We start from the raw sequence: 19,935 nt of genomic DNA, 5'->3' as shown, positions 1-19,935 counted from the left end.
AAGGAGGGTCTGGGCTGCCTCTGGCTCCTTGGGCACTGCTGCTTGGCTGGTGCTCTACGCACCTGGAAACCAACTCACGCTTAGGCTAGAGCTAGGGAAGGACCCACCTAGAGGCTATCTCGAAACAGCAGGACATGCGCTTCTAGGAGCCGCATTCTGCAAGGGGAAACTGGCTTCGGGGAACGAACCTCAGCCCCAATGCGGCTTGGCTCAGGATCCCAGCGCTTACCTAGTTCTGACCTAGCCCTCGGCTCCCCATAGGGCCACGGAGAGTCTGGGCTGCCTCTGTCTCCGTGGGCACTGCTGCGTGGCTGGTGGTCTCCGCAGCTGGAAACCAACTCCAAACGTCTTCTCCTTCGTGGAGAAGGCTGATGTGGCCTGAGCAAGCCCTGTGTGCACTGGTCTTAGCAACCTAACCCTAGGCAGTTCGGGAGGGCCGCACCTAGGGCCTAGCTCCTATACGGCACAAAACGCGCTTCTAGGAGCTGCATTCCACAAAGGGAAACTGGGCTCGGGGAACAAACCTCAACCCCCATGCGGCTTGGCTCAGGATCGCAGCGCTTGCCTGGTTGTTACTTAGCGCTCGGCTCCCCATAGGGCCAAGGATGATCCGGGCTGCCTCTGGCTCCGTGGGCACTGCTGCTTGGCTGGTGCTCTCCGCAGCTGGAAACCAACTCCAAATGTCTTCTCCTTCGCGGAGAAGGCTGATGTGGCCTGAAGAAGCACTGTGTGCACTTGCCCTAGCAACCCACCCCGAGCCAGCTCGGGATGGCCCCCCCCTAGGGCCTAGATCCGTAACGGCACCAAACGGGCTTGTAGGAGCTCCATTCTGCAAAGGGAAACTGGGCTAGGGGAACACACCTCAGCCCCCATGCGGCTGGGCTCAGGATCGCAGCGCTTGCCTAGTTTTGACCTAGCCCTCGGCTCCCCATAGGGCCACGGAGAGTCTGGGCTGCCTCTGGCTCCGTGGGCACTGCTGCTTGGCTGGTGGTCTCCGCAGCTGGAAACCAACACCAAACGTCTTCTCCTTCGCGAGAAGGCTGATGTTGCATAGAAAAGCATAGTTTTTACTGGCCCTGTCAACCCACAATTAGCCTAGATCCAGGGAAGGACCCACCTAGGGGCTATCTCGAAACAGCACAACTCGCGCTTGTAAGAGCTGCATTCTGCAAAGGGAAACTGGGCTCGGGGAACACACCTCAGCCCCAATGCGACTTGGCTCCGAATCCCAGCGCTTGCCTAGTTCTCACCTAGCCCTCGGCTCCCCATAGGGCCAAGGAGGGTCTGGGCTGCCTCTGGCTCCGTGGGCACTGCTGCTTGGCTGGTGGTCTCCGCAGCTGGAAATCAACTCCAAATTCTGATTTTGCATAGAAAGGCCTAGTTTTTACTGGCCCTATCAACTCACGCTTAGCCTAGATCTAGGGAAGAACCCACCTAGTGGCTATCTCGAAACAGCACGACACGCGCTTCTAGGAGCTGCATTCTGCAAAGGGAAACTGGGCTCGGGGAACAAACCTCAGCCCCAATGCGACTTGGCTCAGGATCCCAGCGCTTGCCTAGTTCTCACCTAGGCCTAGGTTCTCCATAGGTCCAAGGAGGGTCTGGGCTGCCTCTGGCTCCGTGGGCACTGCTTCTTGGCTGGTGGTCTCCGCAGCTGGAAACCAACTCCAAGTGACTTCTCCTTCGCGGAGAAGGCTGATATGGCCTGAGGAAGCCGTGTGTGCACTGGCCCTAGCAACCCACCCATAGCCAGCTCGGGAGGGCCCCACCAAGGGCCTAGCTCCGAAACGGCACAAAACGCGCTTCTAGGAGCTGCATTCGGCAAAGGGAAACTGGGCTCGGGGAACAAACCTCAGCCCCAATGCGACTTGGCTCAGGATCAAAGCGCTGGCCTAGTTCTCACCTAGCCCTCAGCTCCCCATAGGGCAAAGGAGGGTCTGGCCTGCCTCTGGCTCCGTGGGCACTGCTGCTTGGCTGGTGGTCTCCGCAGCTGGAAACCAACTCCAAACGCCTTCTCCTTCGCTAGAAGGATGATTTTGCATAGAAAGGCCTAGTTTTTACTGGCCCTGTCAACCCACGCTTAGCCTAGAGCTAGGGAAGCACCCACTTAGGGGCTATCTCGAAACAGCACAACTCGCACTTGTAGGAACTGCATTCTGCAAAGGGAAACTGGGCTCGGGGAACACACCTCAGCCCCAATGCGACTTGGCTCCGGATCCCAGCGCTTGCCTAGTTCTCACCTAGGCCTAGGCTCCCCATAAGTCCAAGGAGAGTCTGGGCTGCCTCTGTCTCCGTGGGCACTGCTGCTTGGCTGGTGGTCTCCGCAGCTGGAAACCAACTCCAAACGCCTTCTCCTTCGCTAGAAGTCTGATTTTGCATAGAAAGGCCTTGTTTCAACTGGCCCTATCAACCCAAGCTTAGCCTGGAGTTAGGGAAGGACCCACCTGGGGGCTATCTCGAAACAGCACAACTCGCACTTGTAGGAACTGCATTCTGCAAAGGGAAACTGGGCTCGGGGAACACACCTCAGCCCCAATGCGACTTGGCTCCGGATCCCAGCGCTTGCCTAGTTCTCACCTAGGCCTAGGCTCCCCATAAGTCCAAGGAGAGTCTGGGCTGCCTCTGTCTCCGTGGGCACTGCTGCTTGGCTGGTGGTCTCCGCAGCTGGAAACCAACTCCAAACGCCTTCTCCTTCGCTAGAAGTCTGATTTTGCATAGAAAGGCCTTGTTTTTACTGGCCCTATCAACTCACGTTTAGCCTAGAGCTAGGGAAGGACCCACCTAGTGGCTATCTCCAAACAGCAAGACATGCCCTTCTAGGAGCTCCATTCTGCAAAGGGAAACTGGGCTTGGGGAACAAACCTCAGCCCCAATGTGACTTTGCTCAGGATCCCAGCGCTTGCCTAGTTCTCACCTAGGCCTAGGCTCCCCTTAGGGAAAAGGAGGGTCTGGGCTGCCTCTGGTTCCGTGTGCACTCCTGCTTGGCTGGTGGTCTCCGCAGCTGGAAACCAACTCCAAACGTCTTCTCCTTCGCGGAGAAGGCTGATGTGGCCTGAAGAAGTCCTGTGTGCACTGGCCCTAGCAACCCACCCCTAGCCAGCTCGGGAGGGCCCCACCTAGGGCCTAGCTCCGAAACGGCACAAAACGCGCTTCTAGGAGCTGCATTCTGCAAAGGGAAACTGGGCTCGGGGAACAAACCTCAGCCCCCATGCGGCTTGGCTCAGGATCGCAGCGCTTGCCTGGTTGTTACCTAGCCCTAGGCTCCCCTTAATGGCAAGGATGATCTGGGCTGCCTCTGGCTCCGTGGGCACTGCTGCTTGGCTGGTGGTCTCCTCATCTGTAAATCAACTCCATACATCTTCTCCTTCGTGGAGATGGCTGATGTGGCCTGAAGAAGCCCTGTGTGCCCTGGCCCTAGCAACCCACCCCTAGCCAGCTCGGGAGGGCCCCACCGAGGGCCTAGCTCCGAAACGGCACGAAACGCTCTTCTAGGAGCTGCATTCTGCAAAGGGAAACTGGGCTCGGGGAACAAACCTCAGCCCCCGTGCGGCTTGGCTCAGGATCGCAACACTTGCCTCTTTCTCACCTAGCCCCCGGCTCCCCATAGGGCCAAGGAGGGTCTGGGCTGCCTCTGGCTCCTTGGGCACTGCTGCTTGGCTGGTGCTCTACGCAGCTGGAAACCAACTCCAAACGCCTTCTCCTTCGCTAGAAGTCTGATTTTGCATAGAAAGGCCTAGTTTTTACTGGCCCGATCAACTCACGCTTAGGCTAGAGCTAGGGAAGGACCCACCTAGAGGCTATCTCGAAACAGCAGGACACGCGCTTCTAGGAGCCGCATTCTGCAAGGGGAAACTGGCTTCGGGGAACGAACCTCAGCCCCAATGCGGCTTGGCTCAGGATCCCAGCGCTTACCTAGTTCTGACCTAGCCCTCGGCTCCCCATAGGGCCACGGAGAGTCTGGGCTGCCTCTGTCTCCGTGGGCACTGCTGCGTGGCTGGTGGTCTCCGCAGCTGGAAACCAACTTCAAACGCCTTCTCCTTCGCGAGAAGGCTGATGTTGCATAGAAAAGCATAGTTTTTACTGGCCCTGTCAACCCACGCTTAGCCTAGATCCAGGGAAGGACCCACCTAGGGGCTATCTCGAAACAGCACAACTCGCGCTTGTAAGAGCTGCATTCTGCAAAGGGAAACTGGGCTCGGGGAACACACCTCAGCCCCAATGCGACTTGGCTCCGAATCCCAGCGCTTGCCTAGTTCTCACCTAGCCCTCGGCTCCCCATAGGGCCAAGGAGGGTCTGGGCTGCCTCTGGCTCCGTGGGCACTGCTGCTTGGCTGGTGGTCTCCGCAGCTGGAAATCAACTCCAAATTCTGATTTTGCATAGAAAGGCCTAGTTTTTACTGGCCCTATCAACTCACGCTTAGCCTAGATCTAGGGAAGAACCCACCTAGTGGCTATCTCGAAACAGCACGACACGCGCTTCTAGGAGCTGCATTCTGCAAAGGGAAACTGGGCTCGGGGAACAAACCTCAGCCCCAATGCGACTTGGCTCAGGATCCCAGCGCTTGCCTAGTTCTCACCTAGGCCTAGGTTCTCCATAGGTCCAAGGAGGGTCTGGGCTGCCTCTGGCTCCGTGGGCACTGCTTCTTGGCTGGTGGTCTCCGCAGCTGGAAACCAACTCCAAGTGACTTCTCCTTCGCGGAGAAGGCTGATATGGCCTGAGGAAGCCGTGTGTGCACTGGCCCTAGCAACCCACCCATAGCCAGCTCGGGAGGGCCCCACCAATGGCCTAGCTCCGAAACGGCACAAAACGCGCTTCTAGGAGCTGCATTCTGCAAAGGGAAACTGGGCTCGGGGAACAAACCTCAGCCCCAATGCGACTTGGCTCAGGATCAAAGCGCTGGCCTAGTTCTCACCTAGCCCTCAGCTCCCCATAGGGCAAAGGAGGGTCTGGGCTGCCTCTGGCTCTGTGGGCACTGCTGCTTGGCTGGTGGTCTCCGCAGCTGGAAACCAACTCCAAACGCCTTCTCCTTCGCTAGAAGGATGATTTTGCATAGAAAGGCCTAGTTTTTACTGGCCCTGTCAACCCACGCTTAGCCTAGAGCTAGGGAAGCACCCACTTAGGGGCTATCTCGAAACAGCACAACTCGCACTTGTAGGAACTGCATTCTGCAAAGGGAAACTGGGCTCGGGGAACACACCTCAGCCCCAATGCGACTTGGCTCCGGATCCCAGCGCTTGCCTAGTTCTCACCTAGGCCTAGGCTCCCCATAAGTCCAAGGAGAGTCTGGGCTGCCTCTGTCTCCGTGGGCACTGCTGCTTGGCTGGTGGTCTCCGCAGCTGGAAACCAACTCCAAACGCCTTCTCCTTCGCTAGAAGTCTGATTTTGCATAGAAAGGCCTTGTTTTTACTGGCCCTATCAACTCACGTTTAGCCTAGAGCTAGGGAAGGACCCACCTAGTGGCTATCTCCAAACAGCAAGACATGCCCTTCTAGGAGCTCCATTCTGCAAAGGGAAACTGGGCTTGGGGAACAAACCTCAGCCCCAATGTGACTTTGCTCAGGATCCCAGCGCTTGCCTAGTTCTCACCTAGGCCTAGGCTCCCCTTAGGGAAAAGGAGGGTCTGGGCTGCCTCTGGTTCCGTGTGCACTCCTGCTTGGCTGGTGGTCTCCGCAGCTGGAAACCAACTCCAAACGTCTTCTCCTTCGCGGAGAAGGCTGATGTGGCCTGAAGAAGTCCTGTGTGCACTGGCCCTAGCAACCCACCCCTAGCCAGCTCGGGAGGGCCCCACCTAGGGCCTAGCTCCGAAACGGCACAAAACGCGCTTCTAGGAGCTGCATTCTGCAAAGGGAAACTGGGCTCGGGGAACAAACCTCAGCCCCCATGCGGCTTGGCTCAGGATCGCAGCGCTTGCCTGGTTGTTACCTAGCCCTAGGCTCCCCTTAATGGCAAGGATGATCTGGGCTGCCTCTGGCTCCGTGGGCACTGCTGCTTGGCTGGTGGTCTCCTCATCTGTAAATCAACTCCATACATCTTCTCCTTCGTGGAGATGGCTGATGTGGCCTGAAGAAGCCCTGTGTGCCCTGGCCCTAGCAACCCACCCCTAGCCAGCTCGGGAGGGCCCCACCGAGGGCCTAGCTCCGAAACGGCACGAAACGCTCTTCTAGGAGCTGCATTCTGCAAAGGGAAACTGGGCTCGGGGAACAAACCTCAGCCCCCGTGCGGCTTGGCTCAGGATCGCAACACTTGCCTCTTTCTCACCTAGCCCCCGGCTCCCCATAGGGCCAAGGAGGGTCTGGGCTGCCTCTGGCTCCTTGGGCACTGCTGCTTGGCTGGTGCTCTACGCAGCTGGAAACCAACTCCAAACGCCTTCTCCTTCGCTAGAAGTCTGATTTTGCATAGAAAGGCCTAGTTTTTACTGGCCCGATCAACTCACGCTTAGGCTAGAGCTAGGGAAGGACCCACCTAGAGGCTATCTCGAAACAGCAGGACACGCGCTTCTAGGAGCCGCATTCTGCAAGGGGAAACTGGCTTCGGGGAACGAACCTCAGCCCCAATGCGGCTTGGCTCAGGATCCCAGCGCTTACCTAGTTCTGACCTAGCCCTCGGCTCCCCATAGGGCCACGGAGAGTCTGGGCTGCCTCTGTCTCCGTGGGCACTGCTGCGTGGCTGGTGGTCTCCGCAGCTGGAAACCAACTTCAAACGCCTTCTCCTTCGCGAGAAGGCTGATGTTGCATAGAAAAGCATAGTTTTTACTGGCCCTGTCAACCCACGCTTAGCCTAGATCCAGGGAAGGACCCACCTAGGGGCTATCTCGAAACAGCACAACTCGCGCTTGTAAGAGCTGCATTCTGCAAAGGGAAACTGGGCTCGGGGAACACACCTCAGCCCCAATGCGACTTGGCTCCGAATCCCAGCGCTTGCCTAGTTCTCACCTAGCCCTCGGCTCCCCATAGGGCCAAGGAGGGTCTGGGCTGCCTCTGGCTCCGTGGGCACTGCTGCTTGGCTGGTGGTCTCCGCAGCTGGAAATCAACTCCAAATTCTGATTTTGCATAGAAAGGCCTAGTTTTTACTGGCCCTATCAACTCACGCTTAGCCTAGATCTAGGGAAGAACCCACCTAGTGGCTATCTCGAAACAGCACGACACGCGCTTCTAGGAGCTGCATTCTGCAAAGGGAAACTGGGCTCGGGGAACAAACCTCAGCCCCAATGCGACTTGGCTCAGGATCCCAGCGCTTGCCTAGTTCTCACCTAGGCCTAGGTTCTCCATAGGTCCAAGGAGGGTCTGGGCTGCCTCTGGCTCCGTGGGCACTGCTTCTTGGCTGGTGGTCTCCGCAGCTGGAAACCAACTCCAAGTGACTTCTCCTTCGCGGAGAAGGCTGATATGGCCTGAGGAAGCCGTGTGTGCACTGGCCCTAGCAACCCACCCATAGCCAGCTCGGGAGGGCCCCACCAATGGCCTAGCTCCGAAACGGCACAAAACGCGCTTCTAGGAGCTGCATTCTGCAAAGGGAAACTGGGCTCGGGGAACAAACCTCAGCCCCAATGCGACTTGGCTCAGGATCAAAGCGCTGGCCTAGTTCTCACCTAGCCCTCAGCTCCCCATAGGGCAAAGGAGGGTCTGGGCTGCCTCTGGCTCTGTGGGCACTGCTGCTTGGCTGGTGGTCTCCGCAGCTGGAAACCAACTCCAAACGCCTTCTCCTTCGCTAGAAGGATGATTTTGCATAGAAAGGCCTAGTTTTTACTGGCCCTGTCAACCCACGCTTAGCCTAGAGCTAGGGAAGCACCCACTTAGGGGCTATCTCGAAACAGCACAACTCGCACTTGTAGGAACTGCATTCTGCAAAGGGAAACTGGGCTCGGGGAACACACCTCAGCCCCAATGCGACTTGGCTCCGGATCCCAGCGCTTGCCTAGTTCTCACCTAGGCCTAGGCTCCCCATAAGTCCAAGGAGAGTCTGGGCTGCCTCTGTCTCCGTGGGCACTGCTGCTTGGCTGGTGGTCTCCGCAGCTGGAAACCAACTCCAAACGCCTTCTCCTTCGCTAGAAGTCTGATTTTGCATAGAAAGGCCTTGTTTTTACTGGCCCTATCAACTCACGTTTAGCCTAGAGCTAGGGAAGGACCCACCTAGTGGCTATCTCCAAACAGCAAGACATGCCCTTCTAGGAGCTCCATTCTGCAAAGGGAAACTGGGCTTGGGGAACAAACCTCAGCCCCAATGTGACTTTGCTCAGGATCCCAGCGCTTGCCTAGTTCTCACCTAGGCCTAGGCTCCCCTTAGGGAAAAGGAGGGTCTGGGCTGCCTCTGGTTCCGTGTGCACTCCTGCTTGGCTGGTGGTCTCCGCAGCTGGAAACCAACTCCAAACGTCTTCTCCTTCGCGGAGAAGGCTGATGTGGCCTGAAGAAGTCCTGTGTGCACTGGCCCTAGCAACCCACCCCTAGCCAGCTCGGGAGGGCCCCACCTAGGGCCTAGCTCCGAAACGGCACAAAACGCGCTTCTAGGAGCTGCATTCTGCAAAGGGAAACTGGGCTCGGGGAACAAACCTCAGCCCCCATGCGGCTTGGCTCAGGATCGCAGCGCTTGCCTGGTTGTTACCTAGCCCTAGGCTCCCCTTAATGGCAAGGATGATCTGGGCTGCCTCTGGCTCCGTGGGCACTGCTGCTTGGCTGGTGGTCTCCTCATCTGTAAATCAACTCCATACATCTTCTCCTTCGTGGAGATGGCTGATGTGGCCTGAAGAAGCCCTGTGTGCCCTGGCCCTAGCAACCCACCCCTAGCCAGCTCGGGAGGGCCCCACCGAGGGCCTAGCTCCGAAACGGCACGAAACGCTCTTCTAGGAGCTGCATTCTGCAAAGGGAAACTGGGCTCGGGGAACAAACCTCAGCCCCCGTGCGGCTTGGCTCAGGATCGCAACACTTGCCTCTTTCTCACCTAGCCCCCGGCTCCCCATAGGGCCAAGGAGGGTCTGGGCTGCCTCTGGCTCCTTGGGCACTGCTGCTTGGCTGGTGCTCTACGCAGCTGGAAACCAACTCCAAACGCCTTCTCCTTCGCTAGAAGTCTGATTTTGCATAGAAAGGCCTAGTTTTTACTGGCCCTATCAACTCACGCTTAGGCTAGAGCTAGGGAAGGACCCACCTAGAGGCTATCTCGAAACAGCAGGACACGCGCTTCTAGGAGCCGCATTCTGCAAGGGGAAACTGGCTTCGGGGAACGAACCTCAGCCCCAATGCGGCTTGGCTCAGGATCCCAGCGCTTACCTAGTTCTGACCTAGCCCTCGGCTCCCCATAGGGCCACGGAGAGTCTGGGCTGCCTCTGTCTCCGTGGGCACTGCTGCGTGGCTGGTGGTCTCCGCAGCTGGAAACCAACTTCAAACGCCTTCTCCTTCGCGAGAAGGCTGATGTTGCATAGAAAAGCATAGTTTTTACTGGCCCTGTCAACCCACGCTTAGCCTAGATCCAGGGAAGGACCCACCTAGGGGCTATCTCGAAACAGCACAACTCGCGCTTGTAAGAGCTGCATTCTGCAAAGGGAAACTGGGCTCGGGGAACACACCTCAGCCCCAATGCGACTTGGCTCCGAATCCCAGCGCTTGCCTAGTTCTCACCTAGCCCTCGGCTCCCCATAGGGCCAAGGAGGGTCTGGGCTGCCTCTGGCTCCGTGGGCACTGCTGCTTGGCTGGTGGTCTCCGCAGCTGGAAATCAACTCCAAATTCTGATTTTGCATAGAAAGGCCTAGTTTTTACTGGCCCTATCAACTCACGCTTAGCCTAGATCTAGGGAAGAACCCACCTAGTGGCTATCTCGAAACAGCACGACACGCGCTTCTAGGAGCTGCATTCTGCAAAGGGAAACTGGGCTCGGGGAACAAACCTCAGCCCCAATGCGACTTGGCTCAGGATCCCAGCGCTTGCCTAGTTCTCACCTAGGCCTAGGTTCTCCATAGGTCCAAGGAGGGTCTGGGCTGCCTCTGGCTCCGTGGGCACTGCTTCTTGGCTGGTGGTCTCCGCAGCTGGAAACCAACTCCAAGTGACTTCTCCTTCGCGGAGAAGGCTGATATGGCCTGAGGAAGCCGTGTGTGCACTGGCCCTAGCAACCCACCCATAGCCAGCTCGGGAGGGCCCCACCTAGGGCCTAGCTCCGAAACGGCACAAAACGCGCTTCTAGGAGCTGCATTCGGCAAAGGGAAACTGGGCTCGGGGAACAAACCTCAGCCCCCATGCGGCTTGGCTCAGGATCGCAGCGCTTGCCTGGTTGTTACCTAGCCCTAGGCTCCCCATAATGGCAAGGATGATCTGGGCTGCCTCTGGCTCCGTGGACACTGCTGCTTGGCTGGTGGTCTCCTCATCTGTAAATCAACTCCATACATCTTCTCCTTCGTGGAGATGGCTGATGTGGCCTGAAGAAGCCCTGTGTGCCCTGGCCCTAGCAACCCACCCCTAGCCAGCTCGGGAGGGCCCCACCGAGGGCCTAGCTCCGAAACGGCACGAAACGCTCTTCTAGGAGCTGCATTCTGCAAAGGGAAACTGGGCTCGGGGAACAAACCTCAGCCCCTGTGCAGCTTGGCTCAGGATCGCAACACTTGCCTCTTTCTCACCTAGCCCCCGGCTCCCCATAGGGCCAAGGAGGGTCTGGGCTGCCTCTGGCTCCGTGGGCACTGCTGCTTGGCTGGTGCTCTACGCAGCTGGAAACCAACTCCAAACGCCTTCTCCTTCGCTAGAAGTCTGATTTTGCATAGAAAGGCCTAGTTTTTACTGGCCCTGTCAACCCACGCTTAGCCTAGAGCTAGGGAAGCACCCACTTAGGGGCTATCTCGAAACAGCACAACTCGCACTTGTAGGAACTGCATTCTGCAAAGGGAAACTGGGCTCGGGGAACACACCTCAGCCCCAATGCGACTTGGCTCCGGATCCCAGCGCTTGCCTAGTTCTCACCTAGGCCTAGGCTCCCCATAAGTCCAAGGAGAGTCTGGGCTGCCTCTGTCTCCGTGGGCACTGCTGCTTGGCTGGTGGTCTCCGCAGCTGGAAACCAACTCCAAACGCCTTCTCCTTCGCTAGAAGTCTGATTTTGCATAGAAAGGCCTTGTTTTTACTGGCCCTATCAACTCACGTTTAGCCTAGAGCTAGGGAAGGACCCACCTAGTGGCTATCTCCAAACAGCAAGACATGCCCTTCTAGGAGCTCCATTCTGCAAAGGGAAACTGGGCTTGGGGAACAAACCTCAGCCCCAATGTGACTTTGCTCAGGATCCCAGCGCTTGCCTAGTTCTCACCTAGGCCTAGGCTCCCCTTAGGGAAAAGGAGGGTCTGGGCTGCCTCTGGTTCCGTGTGCACTCCTGCTTGGCTGGTGGTCTCCGCAGCTGGAAACCAACTCCAAACGTCTTCTCCTTCGCGGAGAAGGCTGATGTGGCCTGAAGAAGTCCTGTGTGCACTGGCCCTAGCAACCCACCCCTAGCCAGCTCGGGAGGGCCCCACCTAGGGCCTAGCTCCGAAACGGCACAAAACGCGCTTCTAGGAGCTGCATTCTGCAAAGGGAAACTGGGCTCGGGGAACAAACCTCAGCCCCCATGCGGCTTGGCTCAGGATCGCAGCGCTTGCCTGGTTGTTACCTAGCCCTAGGCTCCCCTTAATGGCAAGGATGATCTGGGCTGCCTCTGGCTCCGTGGGCACTGCTGCTTGGCTGGTGGTCTCCTCATCTGTAAATCAACTCCATACATCTTCTCCTTCGTGGAGATGGCTGATGTGGCCTGAAGAAGCCCTGTGTGCCCTGGCCCTAGCAACCCACCCCTAGCCAGCTCGGGAGGGCCCCACCGAGGGCCTAGCTCCGAAACGGCACGAAACGCTCTTCTAGGAGCTGCATTCTGCAAAGGGAAACTGGGCTCGGGGAACAAACCTCAGCCCCCGTGCGGCTTGGCTCAGGATCGCAACACTTGCCTCTTTCTCACCTAGCCCCCGGCTCCCCATAGGGCCAAGGAGGGTCTGGGCTGCCTCTGGCTCCTTGGGCACTGCTGCTTGGCTGGTGCTCTACGCAGCTGGAAACCAACTCCAAACGCCTTCTCCTTCGCTAGAAGTCTGATTTTGCATAGAAAGGCCTAGTTTTTACTGGCCCGATCAACTCACGCTTAGGCTAGAGCTAGGGAAGGACCCACCTAGAGGCTATCTCGAAACAGCAGGACACGCGCTTCTAGGAGCCGCATTCTGCAAGGGGAAACTGGCTTCGGGGAACGAACCTCAGCCCCAATGCGGCTTGGCTCAGGATCCCAGCGCTTACCTAGTTCTGACCTAGCCCTCGGCTCCCCATAGGGCCACGGAGAGTCTGGGCTGCCTCTGTCTCCGTGGGCACTGCTGCGTGGCTGGTGGTCTCCGCAGCTGGAAACCAACTTCAAACGCCTTCTCCTTCGCGAGAAGGCTGATGTTGCATAGAAAAGCATAGTTTTTACTGGCCCTGTCAACCCACGCTTAGCCTAGATCCAGGGAAGGACCCACCTAGGGGCTATCTCGAAACAGCACAACTCGCGCTTGTAGGAGCTGCATTCTGCAAAGGGAAACTGGGCTCGGGGAACACACCTCAGCCCCAATGCGACTTGGCTCCGAATCCCAGCGCTTGCCTAGTTCTCACCTAGCCCTCGGCTCCCCATAGGGCCAAGGAGGGTCTGGGCTGCCTCTGGCTCCGTGGGCACTGCTGCTTGGCTGGTGGTCTCCGCAGCTGGAAATCAACTCCAAATTCTGATTTTGCATAGAAAGGCCTAGTTTTTACTGGCCCTATCAACTCACGCTTAGCCTAGATCTAGGGAAGAACCCACCTAGTGGCTATCTCGAAACAGCACGACACGCGCTTCTAGGAGCTGCATTCTGCAAAGGTAAACTGGGCTCGGGGAACAAACCTCAGCCCCAATGCGACTTGGCTCAGGATCCCAGCGCTTGCCTAGTTCTCACCTAGGCCTAGGTTCTCCATAGGTCCAAGGAGGGTCTGGGCTGCCTCTGGCTCCGTGGGCACTGCTTCTTGGCTGGTGGTCTCCGCAGCTGGAAACCAACTCCAAGTGACTTCTCCTTCGCGGAGAAGGCTGATATGGCCTGAGGAAGCCGTGTGTGCACTGGCCCTAGCAACCCACCCATAGCCAGCTCGGGAGGGCCCCACCAATGGCCTAGCTCCGAAACGGCACAAAACGCGCTTCTAGGAGCTGCATTCTGCAAAGGGAAACTGGGCTCGGGGAACAAACCTCAGCCCCAATGCGACTTGGCTCAGGATCAAAGCGCTGGCCTAGTTCTCACCTAGCCCTCAGCTCCCCAAAGGGCAAAGGAGGGTCTGGGCTGCCTCTGGCTCCGTGGGCACTGCTGCTTGGCTGGTGGTCTCCGCAGCTGGAAACCAACTCCAAACGCCTTCTCCTTCGCTAGAAGGATGATTTTGCATAGAAAGGCCTAGTTTTTACTGGCCCTGTCAACCCACGCTTAGCCTAGAGCTAGGGAAGCACCCACTTAGGGGCTATCTCGAAACAGCACAACTCGCACTTGTAGGAACTGCATTCTGCAAAGGGAAACTGGGCTCGGGGAACACACCTCAGCCCCAATGCGACTTGGCTCCGGATCCCAGCGCTTGCCTAGTTCTCACCTAGGCCTAGGCTCCCCATAAGTCCAAGGAGAGTCTGGGCTGCCTCTGTCTCCGTGGGCACTGCTGCTTGGCTGGTGGTCTCCGCAGCTGGAAACCAACTCCAAACGCCTTCTCCTTCGCTAGAAGTCTGATTTTGCATAGAAAGGCCTTGTTTTTACTGGCCCTATCAACTCACGTTTAGCCTAGAGCTAGGGAAGGACCCACCTAGTGGCTATCTCCAAACAGCAAGACATGCCCTTCTAGGAGCTCCATTCTGCAAAGGGAAACTGGGCTTGGGGAACAAACCTCAGCCCCAATGTGACTTTGCTCAGGATCCCAGCGCTTGCCTAGTTCTCACCTAGGCCTAGGCTCCCCTTAGGGAAAAGGAGGGTCTGGGCTGCCTCTGGTTCCGTGTGCACTCCTGCTTGGCTGGTGGTCTCCGCAGCTGGAAACCAACTCCAAACGTCTTCTCCTTCGCGGAGAAGGCTGATGTGGCCTGAAGAAGTCCTGTGTGCACTGGCCCTAGCAACCCACCCCTAGCCAGCTCGGGAGGGCCCCACCTAGGGCCTAGCTCCGAAACGGCACAAAACGCGCTTCTAGGAGCTGCATTCTGCAAAGGGAAACTGGGCTCGGGGAACAAACCTCAGCCCCCATGCGGCTTGGCTCAGGATCGCAGCGCTTGCCTGGTTGTTACCTAGCCCTAGGCTCCCCATAATGGCAAGGATGATCTGGGCTGCCTCTGGCTCCGTGGACACTGCTGCTTGGCTGGTGGTCTCCTCATCTGTAAATCAACTCCATACATCTTCTCCTTCGTGGAGATGGCTGATGTGGCCTGAAGAAGCCCTGTGTGCCCTGGCCCTAGCAACCCACCCCTAGCCAGCTCGGGAGGGCCCCACCGAGGGCCTAGCTCCGAAACGGCACGAAACGCTCTTCTAGGAGCTGCATTCTGCAAAGGGAAACTGGGCTCGGGGAACAAACCTCAGCCCCCGTGCGGCTTGGCTCAGGATCGCAACACTTGCCTCTTTCTCACCTAGCCCCCGGCTCCCCATAGGGCCAAGGAGGGTCTGGGCTGCCTCTGGCTCCTTGGGCACTGCTGCTTGGCTGGTGCTCTACGCAGCTGGAAACCAACTCCAAACGCCTTCTCCTTCGCTAGAAGTCTGATTTTGCATAGAAAGGCCTAGTTTTTACTGGCCCGATCAACTCACGCTTAGGCTAGAGCTAGGGAAGGACCCACCTAGAGGCTATCTCGAAACAGCAGGACACGCGCTTCTAGGAGCCGCATTCTGCAAGGGGAAACTGGCTTCGGGGAACGAACCTCAGCCCCAATGCGGCTTGGCTCAGGATCCCAGCGCTTACCTAGTTCTGACCTAGCCCTCGGCTCCCCATAGGGCCACGGAGAGTCTGGGCTGCCTCTGTCTCCGTGGGCACTGCTGCGTGGCTGGTGGTCTCCGCAGCTGGAAACCAACTTCAAACGCCTTCTCCTTCGCGAGAAGGCTGATGTTGCATAGAAAAGCATAGTTTTTACTGGCCCTGTCAACCCACGCTTAGCCTAGATCCAGGGAAGGACCCACCTAGGGGCTATCTCGAAACAGCACAACTCGCGCTTGTAAGAGCTGCATTCTGCAAAGGGAAACTGGGCTCGGGGAACACACCTCAGCCCCAATGCGACTTGGCTCCGAATCCCAGCGCTTGCCTAGTTCTCACCTAGCCCTCGGCTCCCCATAGGGCCAAGGAGGGTCTGGGCTGCCTCTGGCTCCGTGGGCACTGCTGCTTGGCTGGTGGTCTCCGCAGCTGGAAATCAACTCCAAATTCTGATTTTGCATAGAAAGGCCTAGTTTTTACTGGCCCTATCAACTCACGCTTAGCCTAGATCTAGGGAAGAACCCACCTAGTGGCTATCTCGAAACAGCACGACACGCGCTTCTAGGAGCTGCATTCTGCAAAGGGAAACTGGGCTCGGGGAACAAACCTCAGCCCCAATGCGACTTGGCTCAGGATCCCAGCGCTTGCCTAGTTCTCACCTAGGCCTAGGTTCTCCATAGGTCCAAGGAGGGTCTGGGCTGCCTCTGGCTCCGTGGGCACTGCTTCTTGGCTGGTGGTTTCCGCAGCTGGAAACCAACTCCAAGTGACTTCTCCTTCGCGGAGAAGGCTGATATGGCCTGAGGAAGCCGTGTGTGCACTGGCCCTAGCAACCCACCCATAGCCAGCTCGGGAGGGCCCCACCTAGGGCCTAGCTCCGAAACGGCACAAAACGCGCTTCTAGGAGCTGCATTCTGCAAAGGGAAACTGGGCTCGGGGAACAAACCTCAGCCCCCATGCGGCTTGGCTCAGGATCGCAGCGCTTGCCTGGTTGTTACCTAGCCCTAGGCTCCCCATAATGGCAAGGATGATCTGGGCTGCCTCTGGCTCCGTGGACACTGCTGCTTGGCTGGTGGTCTCCTCATCTGTAAATCAACTCCATACATCTTCTCCTTCGTGGAGATGGCTGATGTGGCCTGAAGAAGCCCTGTGTGCCCTGGCCCTAGCAACCCACCCCTAGCCAGCTCGGGAGGGCCCCACCGAGGGCCTAGCTCCGAAACGGCACGAAACGCTCTTCTAGGAGCTGCATTCTGCAAAGGGAAACTGGGCTCGGGGAACAAACCTCAGCCCCTGTGCAGCTTGGCTCAGGATCGCAACACTTGCCTCTTTCTCACCTAGCCCCCGGCTCCCCATAGGGCCAAGGAGGGTCTGGGCTGCCTCTGGCTCCGTGGGCACTGCTGCTTGGCTGGTGCTCTACGCAGCTGGAAACCAACTCCAAACGCCTTCTCCTTCGCTAGAAGTCTGATTTTGCATAGAAAGGCCTAGTTTTTACTGGCCCTGTCAACCCACGCTTAGCCTAGAGCTAGGGAAGCACCCACTTAGGGGCTATCTCGAAACAGCACAACTCGCACTTGTAGGAACTGCATTCTGCAAAGGGAAACTGGGCTCGGGGAACACACCTCAGCCCCAATGCGACTTGGCTCCGGATCCCAGCGCTTGCCTAGTTCTCACCTAGGCCTAGGCTCCCCATAAGTCCAAGGAGAGTCTGGGCTGCCTCTGTCTCCGTGGGCACTGCTGCTTGGCTGGTGGTCTCCGCAGCTGGAAACCAACTCCAAACGCCTTCTCCTTCGCTAGAAGTCTGATTTTGCATAGAAAGGCCTTGTTTTTACTGGCCCTATCAACTCACGTTTAGCCTAGAGCTAGGGAAGGACCCACCTAGTGGCTATCTCCAAACAGCAAGACATGCCCTTCTAGGAGCTCCATTCTGCAAAGGGAAACTGGGCTTGGGGAACAAACCTCAGCCCCAATGTGACTTTGCTCAGGATCCCAGCGCTTGCCTAGTTCTCACCTAGGCCTAGGCTCCCCTTAGGGAAAAGGAGGGTCTGGGCTGCCTCTGGTTCCGTGTGCACTCCTGCTTGGCTGGTGGTCTCCGCAGCTGGAAACCAACTCCAAACGTCTTCTCCTTCGCGGAGAAGGCTGATGTGGCCTGAAGAAGTCCTGTGTGCACTGGCCCTAGCAACCCACCCCTAGCCAGCTCGGGAGGGCCCCACCTAGGGCCTAGCTCCGAAACGGCACAAAACGCGCTTCTAGGAGCTGCATTCTGCAAAGGGAAACTGGGCTCGGGGAACAAACCTCAGCCCCCATGCGGCTTGGCTCAGGATCGCAGCGCTTGCCTGGTTGTTACCTAGCCCTAGGCTCCCCTTAATGGCAAGGATGATCTGGGCTGCCTCTGGCTCCGTGGGCACTGCTGCTTGGCTGGTGGTCTCCTCATCTGTAAATCAACTCCATACATCTTCTCCTTCGTGGAGATGGCTGATGTGGCCTGAAGAAGCCCTGTGTGCCCTGGCCCTAGCAACCCACCCCTAGCCAGCTCGGGAGGGCCCCACCGAGGGCCTAGCTCCGAAACGGCACGAAACGCTCTTCTAGGAGCTGCATTCTGCAAAGGGAAACTGGGCTCGGGGAACAAACCTCAGTCCCCGTGCGGCTTGGCTCAGGATCGCAACACTTGCCTCTTTCTCACCTAGCCCCCGGCTCCCCATAGGGCCAAGGAGGGTCTGGGCTGCCTCTGGCTCCTTGGGCACTGCTGCTTGGCTGGTGCTCTACGCAGCTGGAAACCAACTCCAAACGCCTTCTCCTTCGCTAGAAGTCTGATTTTGCATAGAAAGGCCTAGTTTTTACTGGCCCGATCAACTCACGCTTAGGCTAGAGCTAGGGAAGGACCCACCTAGAGGCTATCTCGAAACAGCAGGACACGCGCTTCTAGGAGCCGCATTCTGCAAGGGGAAACTGGCTTCGGGGAACGAACCTCAGCCCCAATGCGGCTTGGCTCAGGATCCCAGCGCTTACCTAGTTCTGACCTAGCCCTCGGCTCCCCATAGGGCCACGGAGAGTCTGGGCTGCCTCTGTCTCCGTGGGCACTGCTGCGTGGCTGGTGGTCTCCGCAGCTGGAAACCAACTTCAAACGCCTTCTCCTTCGCGAGAAGGCTGATGTTGCATAGAAAAGCATAGTTTTTACTGGCCCTGTCAACCCACGCTTAGCCTAGATCCAGGGAAGGACCCACCTAGGGGCTATCTCGAAACAGCACAACTCGCGCTTGTAGGAGCTGCATTCTGCAAAGGGAAACTGGGCTCGGGGAACACACCTCAGCCCCAATGCGACTTGGCTCCGAATCCCAGCGCTTGCCTAGTTCTCACCTAGCCCTCGGCTCCCCATAGGGCCAAGGAGGGTCTGGGCTGCCTCTGGCTCCGTGGGCACTGCTGCTTGGCTGGTGGTCTCCGCAGCTGGAAATCAACTCCAAATTCTGATTTTGCATAGAAAGGCCTAGTTTTTACTGGCCCTATCAACTCACGCTTAGCCTAGATCTAGGGAAGAACCCACCTAGTGGCTATCTCGAAACAGCACGACACGCGCTTCTAGGAGCTGCATTCTGCAAAGGTAAACTGGGCTCGGGGAACAAACCTCAGCCCCAATGCGACTTGGCTCAGGATCCCAGCGCTTGCCTAGTTCTCACCTAGGCCTAGGTTCTCCATAGGTCCAAGGAGGGTCTGGGCTGCCTCTGGCTCCGTGGGCACTGCTTCTTGGCTGGTGGTCTCCGCAGCTGGAAACCAACTCCAAGTGACTTCTCCTTCGCGGAGAAGGCTGATATGGCCTGAGGAAGCCGTGTGTGCACTGGCCCTAGCAACCCACCCATAGCCAGCTCGGGAGGGCCCCACCAATGGCCTAGCTCCGAAACGGCACAAAACGCGCTTCTAGGAGCTGCATTCTGCAAAGGGAAACTGGGCTCGGGGAACAAACCTCAGCCCCAATGCGACTTGGCTCAGGATCAAAGCGCTGGCCTAGTTCTCACCTAGCCCTCAGCTCCCCAAAGGGCAAAGGAGGGTCTGGGCTGCCTCTGGCTCCGTGGGCACTGCTGCTTGGCTGGTGGTCTCCGCAGCTGGAAACCAACTCCAAACGCCTTCTCCTTCGCTAGAAGGATGATTTTGCATAGAAAGGCCTAGTTTTTACTGGCCCTGTCAACCCACGCTTAGCCTAGAGCTAGGGAAGCACCCACTTAGGGGCTATCTCGAAACAGCACAACTCGCACTTGTAGGAACTGCATTCTGCAAAGGGAAACTGGGCTCGGGGAACACACCTCAGCCCCAATGCGACTTGGCTCCGGATCCCAGCGCTTGCCTAGTTCTCACCTAGGCCTAGGCTCCCCATAAGTCCAAGGAGAGTCTGGGCTGCCTCTGTCTCCGTGGGCACTGCTGCTTGGCTGGTGGTCTCCGCAGCTGGAAACCAACTCCAAACGCCTTCTCCTTCGCTAGAAGTCTGATTTTGCATAGAAAGGCCTTGTTTTTACTGGCCCTATCAACTCACGTTTAGCCTAGAGCTAGGGAAGGACCCACCTAGTGGCTATCTCCAAACAGCAAGACATGCCCTTCTAGGAGCTCCATTCTGCAAAGGGAAACTGGGCTTGGGGAACAAACCTCAGCCCCAATGTGACTTTGCTCAGGATCCCAGCGCTTGCCTAGTTCTCACCTAGGCCTAGGCTCCCCTTAGGGAAAAGGAGGGTCTGGGCTGCCTCTGGTTCCGTGTGCACTCCTGCTTGGCTGGTGGTCTCCGCAGCTGGAAACCAACTCCAAACGTCTTCTCCTTCGCGGAGAAGGCTGATGTGGCCTGAAGAAGTCCTGTGTGCACTGGCCCTAGCAACCCACCCCTAGCCAGCTCGGGAGGGCCCCACCTAGGGCCTAGCTCCGAAACGGCACAAAACGCGCTTCTAGGAGCTGCATTCTGCAAAGGGAAACTGGGCTCGGGGAACAAACCTCAGCCCCCATGCGGCTTGGCTCAGG

This window comes from Sus scrofa, chromosome 3 (assembly GCF_054392235.1).
Source record: "Sus scrofa isolate SSC_HxYL_T2T_F1_AM1 chromosome 3, Sscrofa_HxYL_maternal_Yorkshire_Landrace_v2.0, whole genome shotgun sequence".
In the NCBI taxonomy this organism is placed as follows: Eukaryota; Metazoa; Chordata; class Mammalia; order Artiodactyla; family Suidae; genus Sus; species Sus scrofa.
This window is presented reverse-complemented; position numbering follows the sequence as displayed.